Source organism: Protopterus annectens, chromosome 5.part0 (genome assembly GCF_019279795.1).
Source record: "Protopterus annectens isolate FY-2018-M chromosome 5.part0, PAN1.0, whole genome shotgun sequence".
NCBI classification, from domain to species: domain Eukaryota; kingdom Metazoa; phylum Chordata; order Ceratodontiformes; family Protopteridae; genus Protopterus; species Protopterus annectens.
This window is the reverse complement of record NC_056735.1, coordinates 1,515,591,176-1,515,616,331: the sequence shown is the minus strand read 5'-3', so window position 1 is coordinate 1,515,616,331 and position 25,156 is coordinate 1,515,591,176.

Genomic DNA, 25,156 nt, shown 5'->3' with positions numbered 1-25,156 from the left:
TCAGCTGCCATGGTGATTCACCAGTTGGACCACAAACCTCAAAAAATGCTGACAACCAAACAAAACGAAAAAATGAACTGCAGACCTGCTGGCAAAAAAAACAAGTAAACCAGAAGCCAAAAATTTAGCGCTTTCATCCACTGTTTAATACGTGAACTTCCTCAGAAACATTTTCAAATGATTTCCAGTTCCTTAAATAACTTACTAAACAGGAAATGACATCATGACCATCAAACTGAAAAAATAACAAATGTGATTTTCTACAAAAATGAAGTATTGTCATAATGATAACAAATAATAAAAAAAATAATATATATATATATATATATATATATATATATATATATATATATATATATATACAAATGAATGTATATACACATACATATGTATAAATGCAAAAATACAGTCATATAAAAACAGTCATAAAAATGCAGTGTAAATTCATGCTATGTGAATAGCATAGTAATCAACTTGAGCATATGAAATGCATATTCAAAGACCACTCCCACGTAGACACAACAATCACATGCATACACACACCCGCACACACACACATACATATGCACATATAGACATGTACCCCCACACACACACACACACACACACACACACACACACACACACACACACACACACACACACACACACATCACACACACACACACAAACATATACACACACACACACACACACACACAAATATAGAACCAAACAGTCACTATGAAAATGTAAAATACACATGTGAAAAAATATATATGTAAATGTCGTAAAAAATATATATGACAATATAAAAATAATGATGATATATACACACAAGTACACACACCAAAATGTATATAATATGATATATATAAAAAGTAATATATGTATAAAACAAAAAAATATGTATATATATGAATAATGTAAATCATATCATGTATCTGAAGGGAATCAGAGTGATATGAACATGTATGTGTACACACATGTACACCTCACACAAAACACACATGGGTCACATGCATATGGTCTCAAACACCTATCTATATTTCAAAAAACATTTTAAATTAATATAATCATTGAGGCCAGGCAACCTATCAGCCCCCAACAAAAGTTGCCACAATGTCTCCCCAACCAGAGGAAATACAAGTGAATACCACAAGACAAGCTGAAGATTTTAGCATCAATGTTATTAATTTATCTGGAGTTGCCTTATCCACTGAAACTGTTAATGTTTTGAAAAAAGGTTTTTCATTTATACCTAATAATAGAGTGAATATTGGTAGATTGTTAATAGATTTTAGATTATATTTAAGAAAATTGAACCTACAGTATATAATGCATGATATGTTGGTCACTGTTCAAACTCCTTCCATGACTGGGCCGAAAAAAGCTAGTACTTTTAACCCCCCACTGCATACTACTTTGCAAATGTTTCAAAATCAATGTGAAAATGAGTTTCGCAGGATGACAGGTTATGTAAGTGATGACAATCTAAGTTCCTCTGAAAAGGGAGCTTTTCAAGATTTATGCAAAAATTCTGATATTAGAACAATGAAGGCCGACAAAGGGGGTAAAATTGTGGTCATGGATACCATTCAATATAATGAATCTATGATAGACATGTTAAGTGACAGTGAGACATACAAAGTGACTAGTGTCAATGTTGTTAAAAAAAGTTTTCAACGAGTTGATACACTGTTGTTTGACTTGTTTAGCCAAGGAGAATTAGATCATCAGAGTTATGAATATTTGTTGGTCGAACACCCAAAATTGGCTACATTATTTGGCATTCCAAAATTACATGTTGACCAACATAACCCACCTTTTAGACCTATTATTTCCGCAAAGCATTCCAAAACTGAGAATATATCTATTTGGCTTGACTATATTCTGAATCCTATTGTACAGAGAACTAGATTTTACATCAGAGATTCCTGGCATTTATTGGAAGAACTAAGGAATATAGATGTTTCATCTAGTTCTGTCAGTTTTGCTACTCTTGACGTCAAGTCCTTATATACTGCTATCAAGCAAACAGAAGGATTAGAATATTTGAGGGAATACCTGACTTTATATTCTGATGTTGAGAAACACAAGGTTAGCACCATTTGTGATCTAATGGAGTTAGTCCTAGAGAATAATTTCTTCAGATTTGGTAAACATATTTATCAACAGATTTCAGGAGTAACAATGGGAGCGAGGGTGGCACCAGCTTTTGCTAATTTGGTTATGGCAAATTGGGAGCTTACATTTTTGGTTAAACATCATCTTTTCAATAGGGCACTTGCATATTTTAGATTTATAGATGATTTACCTTTTTTGCGGAATGGCACTTTTGAAGAATTTTCTGACTTGGTGACAGATTTGAATCACAGTACTGACTTCTTGGTCTTCAAATTGAGTGGTTTTGGGGATAACATTCCCTTTCTTGATATCCTCCTTAGTATAGATACAGTTAATAACATATTGAAAAGTCAAATATACAGGAAAGAGGTTTTTGCGAACCAGTATTTACACAAGGACAGTTTACATCCTACACATATGAATAAAGGAGTAGTGAAGGGCCAAATAATTCGTTTGAGTAGGCTCACCACTGATGATGATGTATTTCAAAGTGAAGTAGGATTTTTAAGGTCACTATTCTTGTATAGAGGTTACACATTAGACTGGATTAAAAAAATAGAGAAAGAGGTCATTTCTTTAAGAAAGGGGGTTGCTAAACCGATTCTTCTTTCTAGTCAGATAGGTTTAAGTTCTGGTTCCAAAGTCTTAGAGAATAGTTACCACCTAGCGTTCCCTTTACTGATTGTTGACGAAATGTGGTTCATCAGGGACATCATCGTTAACAATTGGAAAATGATATTAGGAAATAAAGATTTGGTTGGTACTTTAGGGATGAAACCCACTTTCACTTACAAAAGAGTTAAAAACTTAAAATCTATGCTGGAGATAGATCATTATAGGTATCAGGACATGACAAGATCAGCCAGTATTAAGAGGGGTACTTATGCATGCAATAACTGTAGGCAGTGTAGATTTATTAGTAACAGTACTAGTTTATTCATAAAATCTCTTAATTACACCATTTGGTCTAAGAGTTATTACAATTGTAATTCCGATTATGTTGTTTACATCGCCAATTGTGTTTCATGTGAATATTATTACATAGGAAAAACTAAAAGGCTTCTAAAAAGAAGAATCTACGAGCACAATTTGGCTATAAAAAACAAAGATCAGTTTAATTCTTTGGCCAAACATTCTTTAACATGTAGAGATTTTAAGAAATTTCAATTTTCAGTTTTGGAAAAAATCAACACTAGTGAATTTGGAGGAGATTTAAACAATGTCTTAGAATTCAAGGAGACATTGTGGCAACTTTTGTTGGGGGTTGATAGGTTGCCTGGCCTCAATGATTATATTAATTTAAAATGTTTTTTGAAATATAGATAGGTGTTTGAGACCATATGCATGTGATCCATGTGTGTTTTGTGTGAGGTGTACATGTGTGTACACATACATGTTCATATCACTCTGATTCCCTTCAGAGACATGATATGAGTTACATTATTCATATATATACCTATTTTTTTGTTTTACACATATATTATATGTTATATATATTATATACATTTTGGTGTGTGTACTTGTGTGTATATATCATCATTATTTTTATATTGTCATATATATTTTTTACGACATTTACATATATATTTTTTCACATGTGTATTTTACATTTTCATAGTGACTGTTTGGTTCTATGTGTGTGTGTGTGTGTGTGTGTGTGTGTGTGTGTGTGTGTGTGTGTGTGTGTGTGTGTGTGTGTGTCTGTGTGTGTGATGTGTGTGTGTGTGTGTGTGTGTGTGTGTGTGTGTGTGTGTGTGTGTGTGTGTGTGTGTGTATGGGGGTACATGTCTATATGTGCATGTGTGTGTGTGTGTGTGTGTGTGTGTGTGTGTGCGTGTGTGTGTGTGTGTGTGTGTGTGTGGGTGTGTGTATGCATGTGATTGTTGTGTCTACGTGGGAGAGGTCTTTGGATACGCATTTCATATGCTCAAGTTGATTACTATGCTATTCACACAGCATGAATTTACACTGCATTTTTATGACTGTTTTTTTATGACTGTATTTTTGCATTTATACATATGTATGTGTATATATGTGTATATACATTCATTTGTGTATATATATATATATATATATATATATATATATATATATATATGTATGTATATATATATATATATATATTTTTTTTTTATTTGTTATCATTATGGCAATACTTCATTTTTGTAGAAAATCACATTTGTTATTTTTTCAGTTTGATGGTCATGATGTCATTTCCTGTTTAGTAAGTTATTAAAGGAACTGGAAATCATTTGAAAATGTTTCTGAGGAAGTTCACGTATTAAACCGTGGATGAAAGCGCTAAATTTTTGGCTTCTGGTTTACTTGTTTTTTTTTGCCAGCAGGTCTACAGTTCATTTTTTCGTTTTGTTTAGAAGAAAGAAACTGTTGCAAAAAAGAGTAAAATCCCATGATTGGAGGAACTCCATGGTCAGCCTCAGTAAGAAGCTGAGATCCCACATAAAATCCTCCAAAACTAGTTACGAAAACAAAATTGCCACTGATTCTAAAGACAACGACAAAGCATTCTATAGCTATGTCAAGAATCTCAATGGCAACACTCAGATCTGCTATGCTACAGCACAATGGCACTAAATATACAGAACCAACTGATATTGCCAACATCCTGGCAGATAGGTTCAGTGCTAAGTTTACCCCCCTCTCACCCCCTAAAGGGTGCATCTCTATACTGGAAGAATGCAAAGTTCCTGTAATTACAGCTGCACAGGTAAAAACCACAGTCTCCAAAGCCAAGAGCACAGCATCCATGGGACCTGGCAACATCCCAGGCTGCGTTCTACACAAACTACAGAACGAACTGGCACCCCACCTAAGTACCATGTTCAATCATAGCCTCACTTCAGGCTTTGTGCCCACTGAATGGCACACAGTGATGGTTATCCCACTCCACAAAGGGGGAGTCACCATGGACTCCGGGAACTACCGCCCCATTAGCCTGATGAGCCTGGTCTGCAAGGCCATGGGACATATCATCATGGAACTTATAAACAAAGACATTGGTAATCTCCAAACTCTGGGCCCCACCCAGTTCAGGTTTGTAAAAGGCAGATCATGTCTCCTAAACCTGATAGACTTCTTTGAAGCAGTCACCAAAGCTCCAAACTCTGGACCCTACTCAATTCAGTTTTGTAAAAGGCAGATCATGTGTCAAAGGAAAAAACTTCAAAGACCAATTCACGTTAGGTTCAAGCAAGGCACCCTTTATTACTTGCAGCAAGGAGACAAAGCATGTATGTACAGGATTTGTCTAAATGATTAATGACTAGTAGGTTATACTTATACAGTTCTCTTCCTGTCACATAGAAAATGTTACATTCTATTGCTGACGTAGTTAGACACAGCTTTCTGTATGTTCTACAGAAAATATTGTTAGACTTATTGCTGACCAAGTTAAAATATCTGTCATTCTGCAAAAATATTTTGAGAAAAACAACCTGGCCTTGGGTTTATGTCAGTCCATTTCAGCATTTCAATTCTTCTATTGTACTGTCCTAATACATGTGTTACATTTTACCTAGATTCAAGGTACATTTCTAGCTTTGGTACAAGTAATGCTGACTACGGTTTAAACTTTCAAGCATCTATTGTTTTCTTTATCAATAGCTTGTAGCAGCTGCATGTATTTTCATGGCATAAGCAGAAATCAATATCCCTTTGTTAATTTTCATGACATTAGCAGAAATGAATTACTTCTTTTGTTATTTGCTGACATTAGCAGAAACAGAATGCTTCTTGTTAAGTTTCTAATGGCTGCGCAGATTCATGCAGTGTGAACAGAATAAATGTATTAACCCTTTTAAATCTCGAATGCACTAAATGCACTAAGCATGCATATTACTATTACATATTTTCTAACATTTCCCCCCTTTTAATACTTTTATTCTACTTTCAAGATAAGCATAAACAGTTTTTTTCTTCCCCTAACCTCTTCCTACTTAGGATTTGCAGTTAAGAGAGTCATTCAGTTTAAACTTATGAAAGCTTTTTCAGATTTTTAACAATTCTTCAAGTTCAGCACCTTGGTATAAGGTTTCTGAAACTGACATGTCTATAAAGTCTTTAATCAGTCTTTTCATGCAGGGGATGCAGCAGCACACACATACCACCAGTAGGATCATTCCTACACAGATGGCAATCAGGATGTTCATCAGGATACTGCCCCACCCCCACCCCAAACAATTTCTGGAAAAAGTCCGTCAATGGATTTGGTCCTGGTTTGGTCATGGCTGACACCTGCTGAATTACCTCAAGATGGTTGTCTATCTCGTGTTTGTGGTCAGGAATATACGAACAGCATGCCTCCTGGATTAAAGCACATGTACCTCCTCTTGCCGCTACGGTGAAGTCGAGAGCCATGCGGTTTTGAAGCACTACAGTTCTCATGGCAGTCAGTTCATCAGTCACCAATTCTAGGGCAGAAAAGGTTGCATTGCTCATTATTTTGAGAAGTTTAGACAATTTTCACAGTTCCCAGATTGATTTCGTTGCTCCATATGCTGGCAGTACACCTGCCCACGAGATGATGTTCACGAGATGATGTTATCACCCACGTCCATATGTGACATTCCATTTTTCCCTAAGCTCACAGCATGATGGTTTTTCCAGCCTGCATTGATTTGCCCCACTGGATTGACAGGCTTCTTGATTTCTCATCGAACATTCCGAATTTTCCCTTGAGGTAAAACTGCTGTGTGTCGTATGGCCGGAACCAGGTACCCCAAATAACAACTGCCGGACCAATTCTCAGGTAACCACTTGTATGCTTTCCTACCACATACAAAATAACAGTCTTCTACTTTGGTAGTAACTTTACTATGTCCTGGCTCTGGATGAAACATTTTTTTGTCTATCATAGACAGTTGTTTATAAAGGTCAGCATTATGTTTTACTTCATCAGTTGTCCTATGCATCAGTTCAACAAATGAATCATAGCTTGTGTTGCAATAGGACCCTGTGTTATCAGTCTTATTTTAGCATCTATAAGGAACAGTCACATTGCAATTGCTCCAACCCACCTGAACTGTATCATTTTTGTAAAAACACACAGTCCCCTTCTGTCGAACAGACAAGTGCAATGCTACTTTATCTTGTGATGTGACATCTGATGTATCATAGACTAAGTTTTCCCAGGTCTTGTTGGATCCTAGGGGGACTGAAGTTAACAATAACCCCCATATGCTGTTGGCAAAGCTGTGCAAATCCAGCAATTCGAAACATTGAAGGTCTTAGCATACACATATTTGATTGCCTGGTAAGTGTTAAAGTTTGGGTGCCACTCTGTGTGCCACTCTGCACGCTTGTTCAGTTCAGTTTGTGTGGCTGTGAAAAGGAATGGCCACAACAAAAATATTATTGTCACTAGTACAGTCAACAGGATGGTTATGCAATACTTCTGAGGAAATGGTTGTTCTGCATTTCTGTTTTCTCTGACTCTTCCAAATAGGTGCATTTGGATCTTACTGGATTCTGTCATCTTTATTTCAGACACGTGTTCTTACTCTCTGCCCTAATACGACCTTCAGCACCGATGGTTTCTTCACTGGGGTTGAGACGGGTCAGTCCTATTGATCTGACTCCCCTTTGTAGCCAGACTTTGTGCTGAGGGCTCCGATGGAGAGGTAAGATTTTTGTCCAGTTGAAAGTTCTTAACAAGTTTGCAGTGTGTCAGGTGGATCCACGAAGCTCGTTCTGCTATCTTGACTGCAGTGGGTGTTGAAAGAAGCGCCTGGTAGGGACCTTTCCCCCTCGGTGATGACCAATTCTTCTTCTTGACAACTTTTATCTACACCCAGTCCCCGGGTGTCACTGCCACTTCTGATGTCTCGGTTTGGTTTCTATCTGAAACAGAATTTGACTGCAACAGATGTTTAGAATTCATGACTTTCTTCATATATTCAGCTAGTGTAAAATCAGCTTCCTGGTCTGATGACATGAGAAGTTTCCACTGGGGTATATAGTAAGCCCTTCCAAATAACTTTTCAAAAGGAGTCAATCCTTTTGCTGTAGGGACAGTTCTTATGCTCAACAGTGCCAGGGGTAAACAGTATATCCAATTTTTCCCTGTCTCAGCTATCAATTTTCTCAATTTGTTTTTTAATATACCATTATGCCTTTCAACTAGCCCTGCAGATTGTGGATGGCATGCACAATGATTTTTTAAAGAAATACCAAAATGCTTACTTAACTGCTGTATGGTTTGGTTTACAAAGTGTGTACCATTGTCATAGTAGCTCCTTTCCGGAATGCCGAATCTAGGGATGATTTCTTTGACAAGTACTTTTGTCACCGTGGCTGCATCTGGATTTTTGGTTGGAAAGGCTTCCACCCATCTGGAAAACATATCTACAATGACAAGACAATACTTCTTATTTTCACATTTGTTCAAGTCTATGAAATCCATACAGGCAGTGTAAAATGGATATGGTGGTATAGGGAAACTCCCTTGCTTGGGCTTTAACGCCCCTTGTGCATGATGTTTGTTACAAATCTGACACGTCAAACAAAATTTTTTAGAGTAGTTTGTAAATCTGTACGTTGTGAACATCTGGTTCACCAGCTGTACCATCCCCCCTGTTGAGACATGGCACTGCCCATGGCTCAACAAAGCTGCATATCTAAACAAATTAGATGGCAGTATTGGTTTCCCTTCTCTAGAGATGTACAGTCCCTTTTTGAGAATTGCTCCTCGTTTTACCCATCGTTTTTTTCAGCTTGCATAGTGAGTGTCTGCATTGTTCTTAACATATCTAAATCTAAAATCTCAGAGGGTTGTAATTCCTCATTTAAAAGAAATACTTCTGTGGCTGCTTGTTTTGCAGCTGTATCAGCTCTCGCATTACCTTTTGAAATCCTTTCTTGTTGCTTGGTGTGAGCTGTGCATTTACAAATGGCAACTTTCTGAGGTAACTGAATAGATTCTAAAAGATCTAAAATAAACTGTGCATGATTGATAGGTTGGCCAGTAGATGTTATCATTCCTCAGTTTTTCCACTGTTGCGAAAAACATATACAGTAGAAAAAGTGTACTGGCTGTCAGTAAAAATGTTTACACATTTACTCTTTGCTAAGGTACATGCCCGTATCAAGGCAATCAATTCTGCTGCCTGTGCAGATAAGTTGTGTGGTAAAAGTTTTGCTTCTATAATTTCAGTATCAGAAGCTACTGCATATCCTACTAGGTTCTGTCCTGCAGGACCCCTTTTGCACGAGCCATCCATGTAGTATGTCACCTCGGCATCATCCAAGGGGACATCCGTGAGATCTTTTCTAGGTAGTGTCTTTTGCTCAATTACCAGCAGGCAGCGGTGCTGTGTGCCGTCTGCAGGGGTCGGGAGCAGAGTAGAAGGATTCAAAGTCGTGCATCGCTCAATTGTCATATGAGGTTGGCTCAACAATATAGTCATACAGGAAAGATGCCTAGCAGGGAAAAGATATGCCACCTTTTCTTGTAGTAAAATAATCATGACTGCATGAGGCACTCTCAAAGTGAGAGGGTGGAATAAGACTACTGAGGCCGAAGCCTGTACTGCCATTGCAGCTGCAACTACTGCTTGTACACAGTGGGGTAAGGATCGTGCCACTGGGTCTAGTTGTGATGAATAGTAAGCAATATCTTATCAATGCTTATCCCTATGTTGCTGTGTTAGTACTGATGTCATGTAACCCTGCTTACAATCTACAGTCTGGAAAAAATGTTTATGGTAGTTTGGTATAATGAGGATGCTATTAACTGCTTTAGTTTGCAGAAAGCAGATTCTGCTTCTGGTGTCCATTGTAATAAATCCTGCGTGGCCACAGGCTTCTTATATATAAGGTCAGTCAGAGGTGCAGATTCCAAAGCATAGTTTGGAATCCAGCTACGGCAAAAATTAGTTACCCAGGGAGGACATCATTTCCTTCTTGGTAGTGGGTTTTGGTGCTTGCAAAATTGCTACCTTTCTGTCCTCATCTAATGTTCTGCCTTCCTTGGATATTACATATCCTAGGTATTTGACTTGTTTTTTCTAAAGCTGCAGTTTACTTTTATTTACCTTATGTCCTTCAGCAGCTAAGAATTGTAGAAGTGCTATGGTATCTTCTCTACAATCCTGCTGGGTGAGGGCTGCCAGCAAGATGTCGTCAACATAAAGTAAAATCTAACTGCCTCTTGGTGGGGTGAATCCCGCCAAGTTGCTTGCCATTTCTTGTGAGAATATTGTTGGACTTTCACAATACCCCTGTGGTAGTCACGTATATGTATACCTTTTCCCCTGAAATGTGAATGCAAACCAATACTGGCTGTCAGGGTGTATCGGTATCGAAAAAAATGCATTGCTAATGTCTACCACAGAAAAATACTTCTGTTGAGGTTTTAAATCATTCAACAGGGTGTGTGGGTCTGGCACCGTAGGTGCCCTTGGTATTACTGCATCATTTTCAGCTTGTAAATCTTGGACCATACGCCATTCTCCATTTGCCTTTTTGACTGGAAATAAGGGTGTATTACATGGTAAATCGGGAGATTCTACTAGTATCCCTTCTTTAAGTAAGGCTGCTATAATAGGCTTTATCCCTGCCTCTGCATCTTTTCTTAAGGGATACTGTCTCTTTTGTGGTCTAAATGCTGACTTTGGCGTGATAGTAACTGGTCCTGCTGTACGAATAAGTCCTACATCTGACTTTCCTGTTGACTAGAGAGTATCTTGTATATTTTGTAAGGCATTTTCTTCCTCCTTTAACAGGAGTGTCAATCAGCTGTCCTCACCAGACTGTAAGTGCACAGCTGGGTTGGTCTGAGTTATCCAGTTCAGCTTCTGTATTTGTATTCCCTGTTCTGATAGTTCTAGTTTTGTCTGTTTCTCCCATCTCGTGACTTTTTCTCCTAGTTTTGCCCATTCTATATTTCTGTTTTTGGTTAAGCTAACATGTGGTAATTGATTAGATTTATAAAGTGCAAAGAACTCCTAGGGCAATGAACAGCTGGCTACACTGTTCCCTTCTGTGTCCCAGTACAGGTTACGCAATATCAATCTGTTTGCATGATTCTTAAACAATTCTTGCTCATATTCCTTATCAGGTCCTAGTGTATTACAATAATACAGGGTACAGTGCAACAGTTGTTGCTTATCAATGTCAAGGGAGGTGAACTTGCTGATGGCTACATTCATTAACTCTTCGGTTACAGTCCCTGGACCAGTCGTAACCAAGTCCTGGCTGTACCAATAAAACATTTCACCCTCCGATTGCATTGCAAAGGTATCAGTTTGTCGCTGTGCTTCCATACCCTGCATGGTTGGGACTACTGCTATACCAAATAGCTGCATGAGTTCTCTGCCCAAGAGGTTTACTGGGCATTTTGCAGAAACAACAATTTTGCTTTTTTGTGTCAATCCTGAAACTGGATCAGTTATTGCAATGTCAATGGAGAGTGGCTCCCGATACAGCTGTCCATTAGCTGCTTTAACCAGTATGTAATCAGGTGTCTCTGTGTTTTCTGGTAGTTTGGAGGAATGTATCAGGGTTCGTGATGCCCCTGAGTCACACAAGAATTTGACTTCCCTCCCTTCTACCAAGAGTGTAACTTCTGGTTTTGTATCTGCTGAATAGAGCTCCAAGCTCAATAAAGCTAGGTCTAATATTTCATCTACTTCATTGTCACTAACTTCCTGCACTTCCTCTACTCCCTCTATCACATTCTCATTTATCTCCTTCTTCGCTAGTCCCTTCTAGTGATTCCTGACTACCATATAGTCAGTCCTCACCCTCCTTGTCTTCCATTGTTGCCTTCTTATTTTTCCTGCAATCCTTTGCCAAGTGTCCCTTTTTACTGCATTTAAAACATTCACCCCTTTTCTTTCGCCCTTCAAAGTCCTCTGATCGTTGATCAGATTGTTTGTTTCCCTGTGCATTTTTCTTGCCCTTTTTCCCAGACTGTACTACGTTAACTTCTGCTCCATCTTCTACAGAAAATATTTGAGCTTTCTTTTTCTTTTTGCTATTAAAATGCCTTTCGGCATGCCTAGCATATTCAAGTAATGACTGTAACCTGCTTGTACGATGATCTACCATGTGTTTTATAATAAAACTGCTTATAGGTGCAATACTGCCCTTTAAAAATGCATTCTTTAACTGCTGTTCATATGGGGAATCTTGTGTTTGATCTTCAGGAACCTGCATTCCACAGTGGTTATTAAAACACTCTAATAATCTGGCATAAAACCGGTCAATTGTTTCACCTTCTTGTTGGATGCATTGATTAATGCAAGTCCAGTCTGCCCTAGGTTTCCATTTTTCAGAGATGCAGTCTGTCAGACTTTTTACTCTGGTATCTAATTCTGCGCTGCTATGTGGGAGGGGTCTTTGTGCAGCGTCACGGGGATTCCAGTTCCCACTAATCATATGCCAATCTGGCCCTACTATTTGTCTAACTACCTTTTCTACCTCTTCTCCATTTAAGTTATAACTCAGCCTCATTCCTTGTAAATCTTCAGAGAATTTTCTAAAATTAACTTTTGGATGGGGAATTCCCTCAGTGGCTTTCCGGATGTCTTCCGGAGTCCAAGGTCTATACACTAAAATAGTTGGGTCCTGATTGTCTTGACCTGCCTGAGGGTTGGGTACTCCTATAAGTGGACATATTTCTTCTCCTTCACTTATAGATCGTGAATTCTTAACCATTTGCCATAACTCGATGTCTTCATTTGAGTTACCTGCCTTTATTCAAGACCTGGTCTCGATGGGATCTCTAATATACGGTTTTATTTTCATAATGCCTCTATCTTCAGTGACCACAGGATATCGTCGGGGTGGACTAACCTGTTCACTTGCTTCATATTCCGGTAAGGGAGGCGGAGGTGCTGATGTTATTACTAAGTTATTGTCCTCCTTATCTAAAAACATTGCTTTTGAATTTTTGGTCTTTTGTTCCCTATGGTTTACTTCCTCAATCCATCTGTGTGCCTGAGGGATTCCTAATTTACGTTGCTTTTTTACCTGACCTTTGGAATTGCTTTTGAGCTGTTTGATAAGTTTGATAAGCGAGGATTTTTCTAATTTTCCGTCGAATTCATACTTATTAACCCATTTTGAATAATATTTAATATTGTTGGCACACTGCGACTGCATGTATTTTGCGTCTTCTGCTAACGGCGAATTTTGGGGTCTTTTTGTGCAATTATTACCCATTTTGTTCTACACTTTTATCGTTATGTAACTTCTCTTATTTTTTAACGTGGTACCACAGATTTTGTTATAGTCTCTTCAGAATGACTGCCTACTTATTCTGTTTTTCCTGATCTGTGACAAGACAGTAATCTTTTTTATCCCTGACTTGTAAGAAAAATGCAGTCTGACAAAAACAATACACATCTAGTCCCTGATCTAAAACAGAAAACAGAAAAAAGTAGATTTACCTTACCTGAGCCCACGTGATTGATCACCAATTTGCGGAGACCCATCCTTCAGTCACAGATCAGAAAGTGGCTGGCCTCTTTTGAACGACAATTCAGTCGGAGGACTTTTCAGATAAGAAGAACCGATTTGGTTTCTTCCCCATACGGTTTCAACCACCTGGCCCATCTGATTCAAGGTGAAGAGACGGTTCCGGTCCGAAGGACCAATCTGTCAAAGGAAAAAACTTCAAAGATCAATTCACGTTAGGTTCAAGCAAGGCACCCTTTATTACTTGCAGCAAGGAGACAAAGCATGTATGTACAGGATTTGTCTAAATGATTAATGACTAGTAGGTTATACTTATACAGTTCTCTTCCTGTCACATAGAAAATGTTACATTCTATTGCTGACGTAGTTAGACACAGCTTTCTGTATGTTCTACAGAAAATATTGTTAGACTTATTGCTGACCAAGTTAAAATATCTGTCATTCTGCAAAAATATTTTGAGAAAAACAACCTGGCCTTGGGTTTATGTCAGTCCATTTCAGTATTTCAATTCTTCTATTGTACTGTCCTAATACATGTGTTACATTTTACCTAGATTCAAGGTACATTTCTAGCTTTGGTACAAGTAATGCTGACTACGGTTTAAACTTTCAGGCATCTATTGTTTTCTTTATCAATAGCTTCTAGCAGCTGCATGTTTTCTCATGGCATAAGCAGAGATCAATATCCCTTTGTTAATTTTCATGACATTAGCAGAAATGAATTACTTCTTTTGTTATTTGCTGACATTAGCAGAAACAGAATGCTTCTTGTTAAGTTTCTAATGGCTGTGCAGATTCATGCAGTGTGAACAGAATAAATGTATTAACCCTTTTAACTCATTCACTCCAGAGCAGCTCAGAAAAACCTGCCTGCTTAATTCCACCATAGGAACAACAGTGCAGCCTGAGCTCATTTTCAGAAAATCCATTTGTAATACCATACAGAAAACAAATGTTCAGAACTCTTTAACTATAAGAGCTACGCTAAAGATGTAAACGCGAAAGTTGTTCAGCAGACACTGACCTTTCCAACAGTGTAAATGTTGATAGTGTATATCAAAGTCATTATTAAATATTTGGCAAGGAATGCTGATATAGTGCATATTTTTTACCTTTTTGGAAAAACAAAGCATAATATCTTGGTCAATGTACCATGCAGACCCATACAATTTCAATGTAATTTGTTAGTATGAATGTCAGCTTTAAAATGATACCTTAACCATTACTGTGTGATGTTCCTTTCTTGAGATATTCACAGAAATATGATTCATATATTATTTTTCATACTTGATAAACAAACAAAGCATAATAACTCATCACCTGTAACAGACAGAGCCTACATATCAGTGTAGAAGTTGTGCATCTGAATGTCAACTTCAAAATGATACATCATTTGTGTGATCACCATGCTCCCTTGCAAAGATATGGGCATAATAATGAAAAGTATTGTAAATGTATAATTTTCATAATCGTACAAGACTAAGCAAACGGTGATATCTGTACATGTGTAGAGTGCACAGACACAGTTCTTTTACCATGTTGTAAAGAGTAACACTGCCTTCAAAAATGAGGTATTACTTGGCACACTGACATGCTCCCTTGCAAAGTTATTTACCAAAATATGAAAAAAAATCATAATTTCCATAACCTAATTCCAAACAAACTTTGATATCTGCACGTGTCCAACATACAGGCACAATTCTTTTACCATGTTGGAACCAGCAATACTGCCTTCAAAATGAGGTATTACTTGGCACATTCAGATGCTCCCTTGCAAAGTTATCTACCAAATTATGAAAAAAAAAATAATAATTTTCATAACCCATGTCCGAAACAAACTTTGATATCTGCATATGAGTACAACATACAGACACCATTCTTTTACCATGTTAGAACTATTAGTACTGTCTTCAAAATGAGGTATTACTTAGCACAGTCAGATGTTCCCTTGCAAAGTTATTTACCAAAAATATGAAAAAAATCATAATTTCCATAATCTAAGTCCAAAATAAACTTTGATATCTGCACGAGTACAACATACAGGCACCATTCTTTTACCATGTTAGAACTATTAGTACTGTCTTCAAAATGAGGTATTACTTAGCACATTCAGATGCTCCCTTATAAAGTTATTTACCAAAATATGAAACTCTCCTGAAACAGTTGTTCATTCTCAACATCTTCACCAGCTTCTGACCACAGTTATTTGCCAAACTCATAAAAGTATGTTTTACACAACACATTTCGTAATAGAGTTTTACTTACCATACTGGTCCCTACTTGGTCATGGGTGTTTTCCATTCTTCTCACAAGCTTCATATTGCCAATCCTGCATAGCTCTCCTCACGCCATTGTGGAGGTCAGTCAAGAACAAGGCAATGCCTTCCTCAGTTAGGTGAACGCCATCCCTTCAAGCCATGCATGAACCCATTCTGTAAACGTCTGGCCTTGTGCACTGCCCATTGACAGTTTGCTGTTTTCCACATCTGTCGAGGAATTATGTCAGACCACACAAAATGACAACGTGGCCACCACGACTGCAGGTGTTCAAAAATTGCTCTGCTTTGAAACCACAGCCTTCCGAGTGGTTGACTAATGACATCATTCCCTCCAATTTGCGGCACAAGGATGTCGGGCTCAGGGTAGATGGAACACTTCTCTTCCAACAACTGCAGTACTCTGCTCCAATGCATACCTCTTCTTGCAATCCAGTATACAATCACACTGGATGTGGGGAACCTGAAGTTGTACCGGTTTTCAGTTTCAGAGGCATGGCTGGCGGCCCAGTGACTGTAGGAATGGCCACATACCCACACTCTCACTTGTTCTCCTAGTCATGAAGCCATCTCAGTGTCAGAAGGTGGACAAACCTGCATAGAAAAGAAAATGCAAACAGATTACTACTGATGTTTGACAGATGTATTGGAAGACTACATATGTATGTATATCATATGTATTACCTGGTACACAAATTATTTACCCTACCAACATCTTCATTACTACATGTTATACACATGTCCGTAAATGAAACATTCACCCAAATGACCCCTTCAGGAAAATGTTGAGATATGCACAGTCACCAAAGTTATATATATATATATATATATATATATATATATATATATATATATATATATATATATATATATATATAAGTGTGAACAATGTATATATGTGCAAGTGTATTATTTACATACATATATATCCATATGCACACATGCACAAATTTTATATATATATATATATATATATATATATATATATATATATATATATATATATATAATGTGTATATATACAGGAAGGAAAAAAATCAGGGGTTTAGGAGGGTAGGCAGTTGATGAAGAATGAGGGGGGGTTGCTTGCAATGACTCCAAGCAGAGAAAAAAACACAGCCTGGCTTGTGCACTCATCATAGTGATAACGACTTCTACTTATGTGAATAACAATGACAGCAGCTGAGACTTTTCCCAGAAAAGTGATAATGACTCACTGCTATATTGTAACTGCACATATTGCTAATGTGATAACGACCTTCCTTTCATTACTGCAAAGGTATGCATGCTGAGACACAGGTGGTAATTGCTGCACATAAGCTGTTGAGTAGGCATGCATTATATATTACATTGTGCAGCTGTTGTGTAACACAGACTCAGTATCATCAGTAAGGAGAAGACCTGAGTCATTCAGTCATATAGTATAACAGTTAGATATTACTGAGCCCTTCCTCCCACCTAAATTCCACACATGACTGACAAAGTCAGGAGAAATGCACCAAAAAGATGGTAGCTCCATGCTGTCAGTAGTCACCTAGTGATAACCTTTATCCCATTCAGACATTATAATGGCAAATAGAATAATACAAGCAGAAGTGATTTCTTGTCTTCTGTGCTCTACTATGAGTAATGTAACCCAATGAAATTTGCAGGCTGACTTTATATATGTCCCCAGTAACCCCTCCAGTTGTTTGCATTCTGTATGCACAGGCACCAAAATAGCACAAATTCACCCAGCAGTCACTTCAGCAGTGAGACCATGTATGCAGAAGCACTTCCCTGATAAGCAATTAATTATTTCCCCAAGTAACAGCCTCGTAATTATGTCCAGGTATACATGCACCCAAAATGAAACGTTTCCACAAACAAGCATTCAGTAACATTTCCTAGTATGTGCAACCACCAGCATGAACACTTCATGCAAGGAACCCCTTCAGTAGAATGTTGAGGTATGCACAATGTCCAAAATTAAATGCTTACCCAAACTGTGCAGGTGGGAAATTGCTTCACATTATCTGTTGAGTAGACATGCATTATATTCCTGGTACAGGTATAATATAACACAGAATATATACAGAGCAGGAATGAGGTTTAAGGGGCAGTATTTGAATGAGCTATACAATGCTTAACTGACAATGACTGGATGGTTTATAAGTGATGTATAATGTTTACAACTATAGTTGTTTCAATGTTGTTTGTGAGGTATACTGTTTGCAACTAAAATGAGATAAGTTTTGTATGTTTTTCATTTATATACATGTAAGATTGCCTTTGTTATATGTGTAAATTTAATAAAGATGTTTGGAAAAAAAACTGTAATGCTTGGCATTATTGGGCATTAGGAAATAGACAAAAGGTACATTATCACCCTTGAAAAGTATAAAAGTATTGTGAAATGGAATACATTATTATTGTCAGCTCTGACAGACCCATAGCTCCTTACCACTTCCATGTCCATAACTCTTACAATCGTAACTGACAGTCTGCATAAGGACTGCAGATTCTACTGGCTTTTATAATGAACAACCCATGTCTTGAAAGAGATTACCTGACAAGTCTCTTCTATGCTCTGACAGCTATTGTGTGTAGTAACCAAGAGATCTACACCTGTATAGTAATCTGTATGTTCAGTCTCGGGGACTAGCTGGTACCAGCAAGCAAGTATGAAACTAAACCCTGACACAGCTTCCTGCCAGGGACTATGTACATATGCATACAAAATCTAGAGCACTTGATAATAGTTTTCAATCTTACTCACAAACACTGGCTAATCTACAGTGTATCTACTGTACCTGTGTACTATGTATGTATCTACCTATGTTCCAAATTTCAGCTGTACACCACAAATCTATTAATTACCTTTATTTTTAAAATTAATATTTTTTTGTTTGTTCTCTCCACTGTAACTGTTTATGTGCCGCATACCACTGTAAAAACATGTCTCCTGTAATTTGTGTGTATACTGATCATGTCTAAATAACTAAATGTCTCTGTAATTTTTCTTTATGGAGCTTTTCTCCCCAGGCCTCTGCTGAAAAAGGGCCTTTTCGGCTCAGTCAGACACCCCCGGTTAACAAATCTAAAATAAAAAAAATAAATAATATAAATAAATGTATTGCCCTAACGAAGGCAAACAATTTCCTTATCCCACTCCTTCATGCTTTGTGTCTTTTTCTCTCACCTCTTTTAATTCCTAGTTATTGGAGGCATAGTCAGGTAATTAGGAACAAGATTCCTAATGCCAGTTGGCCAGGTACTCACAACAATTTTATCTGTGTTTGTTAATTGTCACAGTCTTCTAGACAAGCCCACTTTACAGGGGGTCTTACAAAAAGATTTCTGCACAAAGTAGAATGCTAACTGAAACATGTATATTGCCCCAAAGTTAGTGGAATGTTAAATAAAAGGGTTGTACAGGACATTACACATTAGAGTCGTACATATATAATATTGAATACAAAAATGATGCATTGTACTATGAAGTAAAAGCAGTTTATTTGTGCAAGCAAAGCATTAGTAGAATACCTCCACTGCATGTGCTGTATTTGTGCAGGTTGTGCTGCTATTTTGATTGAAGAATCCTGCATACTGGTATTTTACATATGCATATTAATAACTAACAAGCATTTCACTTCTGCAGTATTAACTTATTACAATCCTCAATGATTTACCAGAAAATACTACTTATTCCAAGGGACAGCTGCGATCAGGTTATAGGAGCACTAACAAGTCTGCAATCCTGATCAATAAAAGTTATCAAACTGGAATGTCTGGCATTATTGACTTACTATTATCTTCAGAGATTTACCAGAAAGTCAGTCTTATTGGAAGGGGCAGAAACATATTGTATACCTGTGCACTTAAACATACATTTCCTAAAACAATCAGAAATTTCAGACTCTGATGTCTGCCATTAATGCCTAACAATATCAGTGTTCAGGGATCAATATGAAGAGCAGTGATGAAGAAGAAATGAGTTACGTATAACAATAATAATACTAACAATAATAATAAAAGGACATCGCAATCCGGTCAGGTGTGCGGCAACATGCACTTCCTGAACAAGAAGTATCAAACTCAAACGTCTGGTAGTACTCGATGAAAATAATCTTCAGTTAACAGTAAAAAGCTAAATATTACGATGGTCGGGGAAACATAAAGGCACACCGCGATCCCATTACATGTGCCTAAACATGCGATTCCATTACATGTGCCTCAACATGCACTTCCTGAACAAAAAGTAATCTTCTGTAATGTCTGTCACCACTGACTGACAATAATCTTCAGTGCTTTAACAGAAAAAAATAAAAACAATTGCATTACCAACAGAAGGAGAAAAATAAAATACAAAAGTCACCTTGCGCTCCCGCATGCAAAAATGCATTCCCTGAACAATAAGACGTTTGAAACTCTCATGGACTGTCATTATTCACTGACTATGATCCTCAGTGATTTACAGAGAAATCGATAAAATTAGGAGGGACATGGTAAAAATGAAAAAAGCGAGGGTGCATACCGAGCGTCTACCTGCAGAAGAGTCAATCCATAAGAAAATGTGAACCCCTGTACTCAAAATTTCAAGGAACAGTTTACCAGTCCAACAAGAAAACAAAAGTATGACAGGATAGGGAAAGTGTGTAGTATTTAAAGAAAGATGATATCAGCGATGGGGCATGCACTGACAAAACCACAACAGTTTTCTTCACCGAAGTTCACAGTCGAGGTTCCGGAAAGAATAACACATATTTATATGATCGCAAGCAGACCCGACCACACTGACAGTTGGTAACAGCAAGTGGAGTTTAACAAGTGAAAAACTGTCTGCAACTTAAAATAATCAGGGGCGAAATAAGGCAGAAAACATAATATGGGAAAGAATACTAACAAGGGCATGAAAGGCACACCAGCAGAAGGACAACAGTAACACACACAAGCGATTAGCAAAAGAAAGGAATATCAAGAAACTACAAAGTGACACGTACCAAAAGGAAAATAAGATGGTCACACAAGCAGCTGGCCAGTTCCATGTCCCTGCACTTCCTAAGTAATTCTCTGCATGTCACAAAAAAAAATTAATAAACAGCACCGCTGTGATTTCAGCATGTAGAACTATTGTAGAAGTCCATTGAGATAAAAAACAGGCCTCATAAAGCATTAATTACTGCCCATATACCCATGTTTCTTATAATGTACAGAGACAGAGCACAAATTATATGCCATCTTGCCATTTACTCACCATGTTTGGCTGTGAACTGTATCACCCTGGCAGACTAGTGGATACTACTGTTCTTCTCAGGTAACAGTGCTACCAAGCCTATAAAACCCCTCTATGTTCTCCTCCTGTCAATTGCCTTTCTATGCTTGCCGAAATACCACAAAAAGATAGCACCGAGAAGTTTGCTAACTGATAATGGCAGCTCGTAGCGACATTCAGGCGATTTAAAAAAGAAAACCATGTAAGCTGTAGCAGGGTAACATGTTATCTTATCTTACCTTACGGATCAGAGATGAAATGGTTTGTAGAAGAGACTTGCAGTTTGTTTTAAAAATACACACAGATCTCCGGTGCAAGTCTTTCTTCAGAGAGCCATAACTGCAGCAAAACTCCCCGGGTTCGTTAAGTGATCAGCAGGATAAATAGAGGGATCCAGCAGTAATTTCTGCAAAAGCAAGAAAAAGAAAGGGAACTTTCACTGCTGGAACCCCTATTTACTGGCACAGAACAAAGGATTTTAGGTCAGGGGGTGGGGGAGTTAAGTGGACTGTGATTGGACACAACGGCTTGCTTGCATAGAAAATCGGCTTGCTATGAGAAGAAAGTACAGAGTGACTTGCAAGCCGATTTTCTCCAAAAACTCAAATATAACTAGCATGTAACTCTATGCTGAAAATTAAGCTGACAAGGTAACTGACAGAGTTCAGTTACTTTTTCAACTTAATTTTCAACAGTGGAGTTACTATCCGACTTCAAAGTTAACTGTGCTGGGAGAAGGCACTCGGGGTTAACATAATGAAATTCCTATCTTCTCATGGCGCACTCGGTGTTAAGCACAGAGGTGCCATGAGAAGGTACTCGGGGTTAATGAGTTAAATCTCGAATACACTAAATGCACTAAGCATGCATATTACTATTATATATTTTTCTAACATCATGTCTCCTAAACCTGATAGACTTCTTTGAAGCAGTCACTAAAGCCATAGACGAGGGTAAGGTCACAGCCTATCTAGATCTCGCCAAGGCTTTCGACACCATCCCCCACTCTGGAATTATAGATAAACTCACTAAATTAGGTATAAATCCCTATGTCAAAAGATGGGGTGCCAACTGACTCACTGACAGAACCTGCACTGTGAAAGTAGCAGACTCCAATTCTGACTTCAGACCAATGACAAGTGGAGTACCGCAGGGTTCAGTCCTGGGTCCTCTCCTGTTTGGTGTCTACTTCTCTGAAGTACAGGCTAACACAAAAGGTCTTTGGCTAAAAAAGTTCACAGATGACTGCAAACTAGGAGCCATAATTGAAACTCCTAATGCTGTGGACATCCTACAAAAGGGCTTCACTGAGTTAGATGCCTGGTGTCAAAGCCATGGTCTCAAGCTCAGTGCCAAAAAGTGCATTGTCATCTCCTTTGGTAAAAACTCTGTACCAATGACCTACCACATAGGCGGTAGTCTACTTAACACCGAAAGTATGATAAGAGACCTTGGGACACAGGTGGACAGTAGTCTCTCCTTTGATAATCACATCACCACAGTTCTCAGGAAATCCTTCTATGTGGCACACCTCATCACAAAAGGTTTCTCATCCAGGAAAAAATAAGTCATTGTTTCCCTCTACTAGTCACTCATTAGACCCATTATAGAGTACAATGCCCCTTTTGGTATGTACCTCACAAGACATCTACAACAACTGGAAAGGCTACAAAGAGGATTACTGGCCTCAAACAGATGCCCTACCCAGACCGTCTCAAAAAACTCCAGCTTTACTCTGTTGCATATTGCCTACTCAGAGGCGATCTCTGCCTAACATACAAACTATGTAAAACCCAGAGGTGTTGGACATGCTCCACTTAAAGAAATCCCACTCCCTCCTAGCAACAGGCTCTAGGGACCTAAACCTTGTCACCACAATAAACAGAACATGATGGAGGGATAGATTCCTGTCTCAGAGACTTCCCATACTCTGGAACAAACTGCCTAGTTATATCAAACAAAGCTCTTAATTAGCACTCTTCAAGAAAAACCTTGATGATTGGATGGGAAATAGGAAACTCACCCCGGGATCACTTCTGTGGCTCTGCTTGACCGGGGCACAGGAAAATAATTTTCTTGAGTGGCAAAAGCCAGGGTACCTTTTGGCTAGGCTTATATAGGCCTTAGGGCCAATAGCCTATTATTGACCTATGAACCTATACCTACATCTCTTCCCCAACATTCCTCTTTCTCTCTCTCTCTGAGATAAAAAATAAATGGACATCTGTCCCAAAAAATATCATCCTATACATAGCTCTCCATTTCATACACATGCATTTTTGACGCACTTGATTCAGTCCAATTGGCTATACAACATGATTGAGTTGTGGATACCCCTCTTTGTGGAGCTGACAGTCCAAATTCAGTTAATATTCTGCATATATTTTCAGTTTACACTGTGAAAGAATGGATAGGTATGGTTCTTTCACACCTCCTTCCTGCACATTCTTGTACTGATTTCCCTTTGTTCTTCTTCATGCTTGCTCCCTATTTTATCACTTTCCTATCTACCCCATTTTCACCACTTTAATCTAGTCAAAATATAGAATTGCACACAACACACATATGTAACAGAAAAAGCAATAGGTCCCTTCACGTTTTGGTCTTCATGTTTGTGCGGAGGTTTGCATTAATGGTCAGTGGAGGCATAATGCTGCAGTTACCACCACGCAATGCTGCTTAAACCTGCTGAGCTATGTCAGTACATAGCAACACATGTACTACAAAGAATGCATGTCATTGCTTTATTAATGTTTATTTAAAAGTATTTGAAAGTATTAGATACACCTGGATTCAAGCTCAGTATCATCTGAGCTCAAAAAGAAATGTGTCGATGCATTTACACCTGTTGCCATAGAGCAATACTAACTCTCAGACTTTACCAGTGTAGCTCATGTTTGCACATTGCTTAGCTACGTGCAAACATGAATAGTATTGCAAATGTGTAACTCGCATGCGTGAACACTTTGCCAACTATCGTGCAAACCGCTGTTTGACTCGCTATGGAAAAGTAAATATTATTATGCATTGTTGCTGTTTACTGCCCATTTAATGTCTATGACATGAAATTACATGTTGAAACATAACAAACTGATGGTTCTATCTAATAATATGTCACATATTTACAATGCAGCCATGTTTTGCCTCCCTCTAAGCACTGCAACCCTAGTGTCTCAGTACTTTCTTCCACACATATATCACCTACACTACAGAAATTAATATCCAGTATTGCGTGATATGCAATGCATATCAATCTGGTAAGATGCAGACCTAGAACTATTGACCCATAAGCCTAAAAAGCCTTATCTGCAAGACTAGGGAAAGAATCAGCATGGACCTTCTCCACAGGGATATAGGTTCATAGGTTCATAGGTAGGTACTAGGCTATCAGCCCTAGGGCCTACACAAGCCCAGCCAAAAAGATACCCTGGCTTTTGCCACCAAAGAAAATTATTTTTCTCAGCCACTGTTGAGCAGAGCCACATAAGTGATCCCCGGGCTGAATTTCCTATTTCCCATCCAATCATCAAGATTTTTCTTGAAGAGTACTAATGAGGAGCTTTGTTTGATATAGATAGGTAGTTTATTCCAGAGTATGGGAATTCTCTGGGGCAGGAATCTATCCCTCCAGCATGTTCTATTTATTGTGGTGACAAGGTTTAGGTCCCTAGAGCATGTAGCTCAGAGGGATTGGGACTTCTTTTAGTAGAGCATGTCCAACAGCTCTGGGTTTGACATAACTTTGAATGTTAGGCAGACATCACCTCTGAGTAGGCGATATGTAACGGAGTAAAGCTGGAGATTTTTGAGATGGTCTGCATAGGGCATTGTTTGAGGCCAGTAATCATCTTTGTGAGGTATTTCTGCATCCTTTCCAGTTGTTGTAGATGTCTTGTGAGGTACATACCAAAAGGGGCGTTGTACTCTTTAATGGGTCTAATGAGTTATGAGTAGAGGGGAACAATGACCTCTTTTTTTCTGGATGAGAAACCTTTTGTGATGCGGTGTGCCACATAGAAGGATTTCCTGACTACTGTGGTGATGTGATTATCAAAGGAGAGACTACTGTCCACCTGTATCC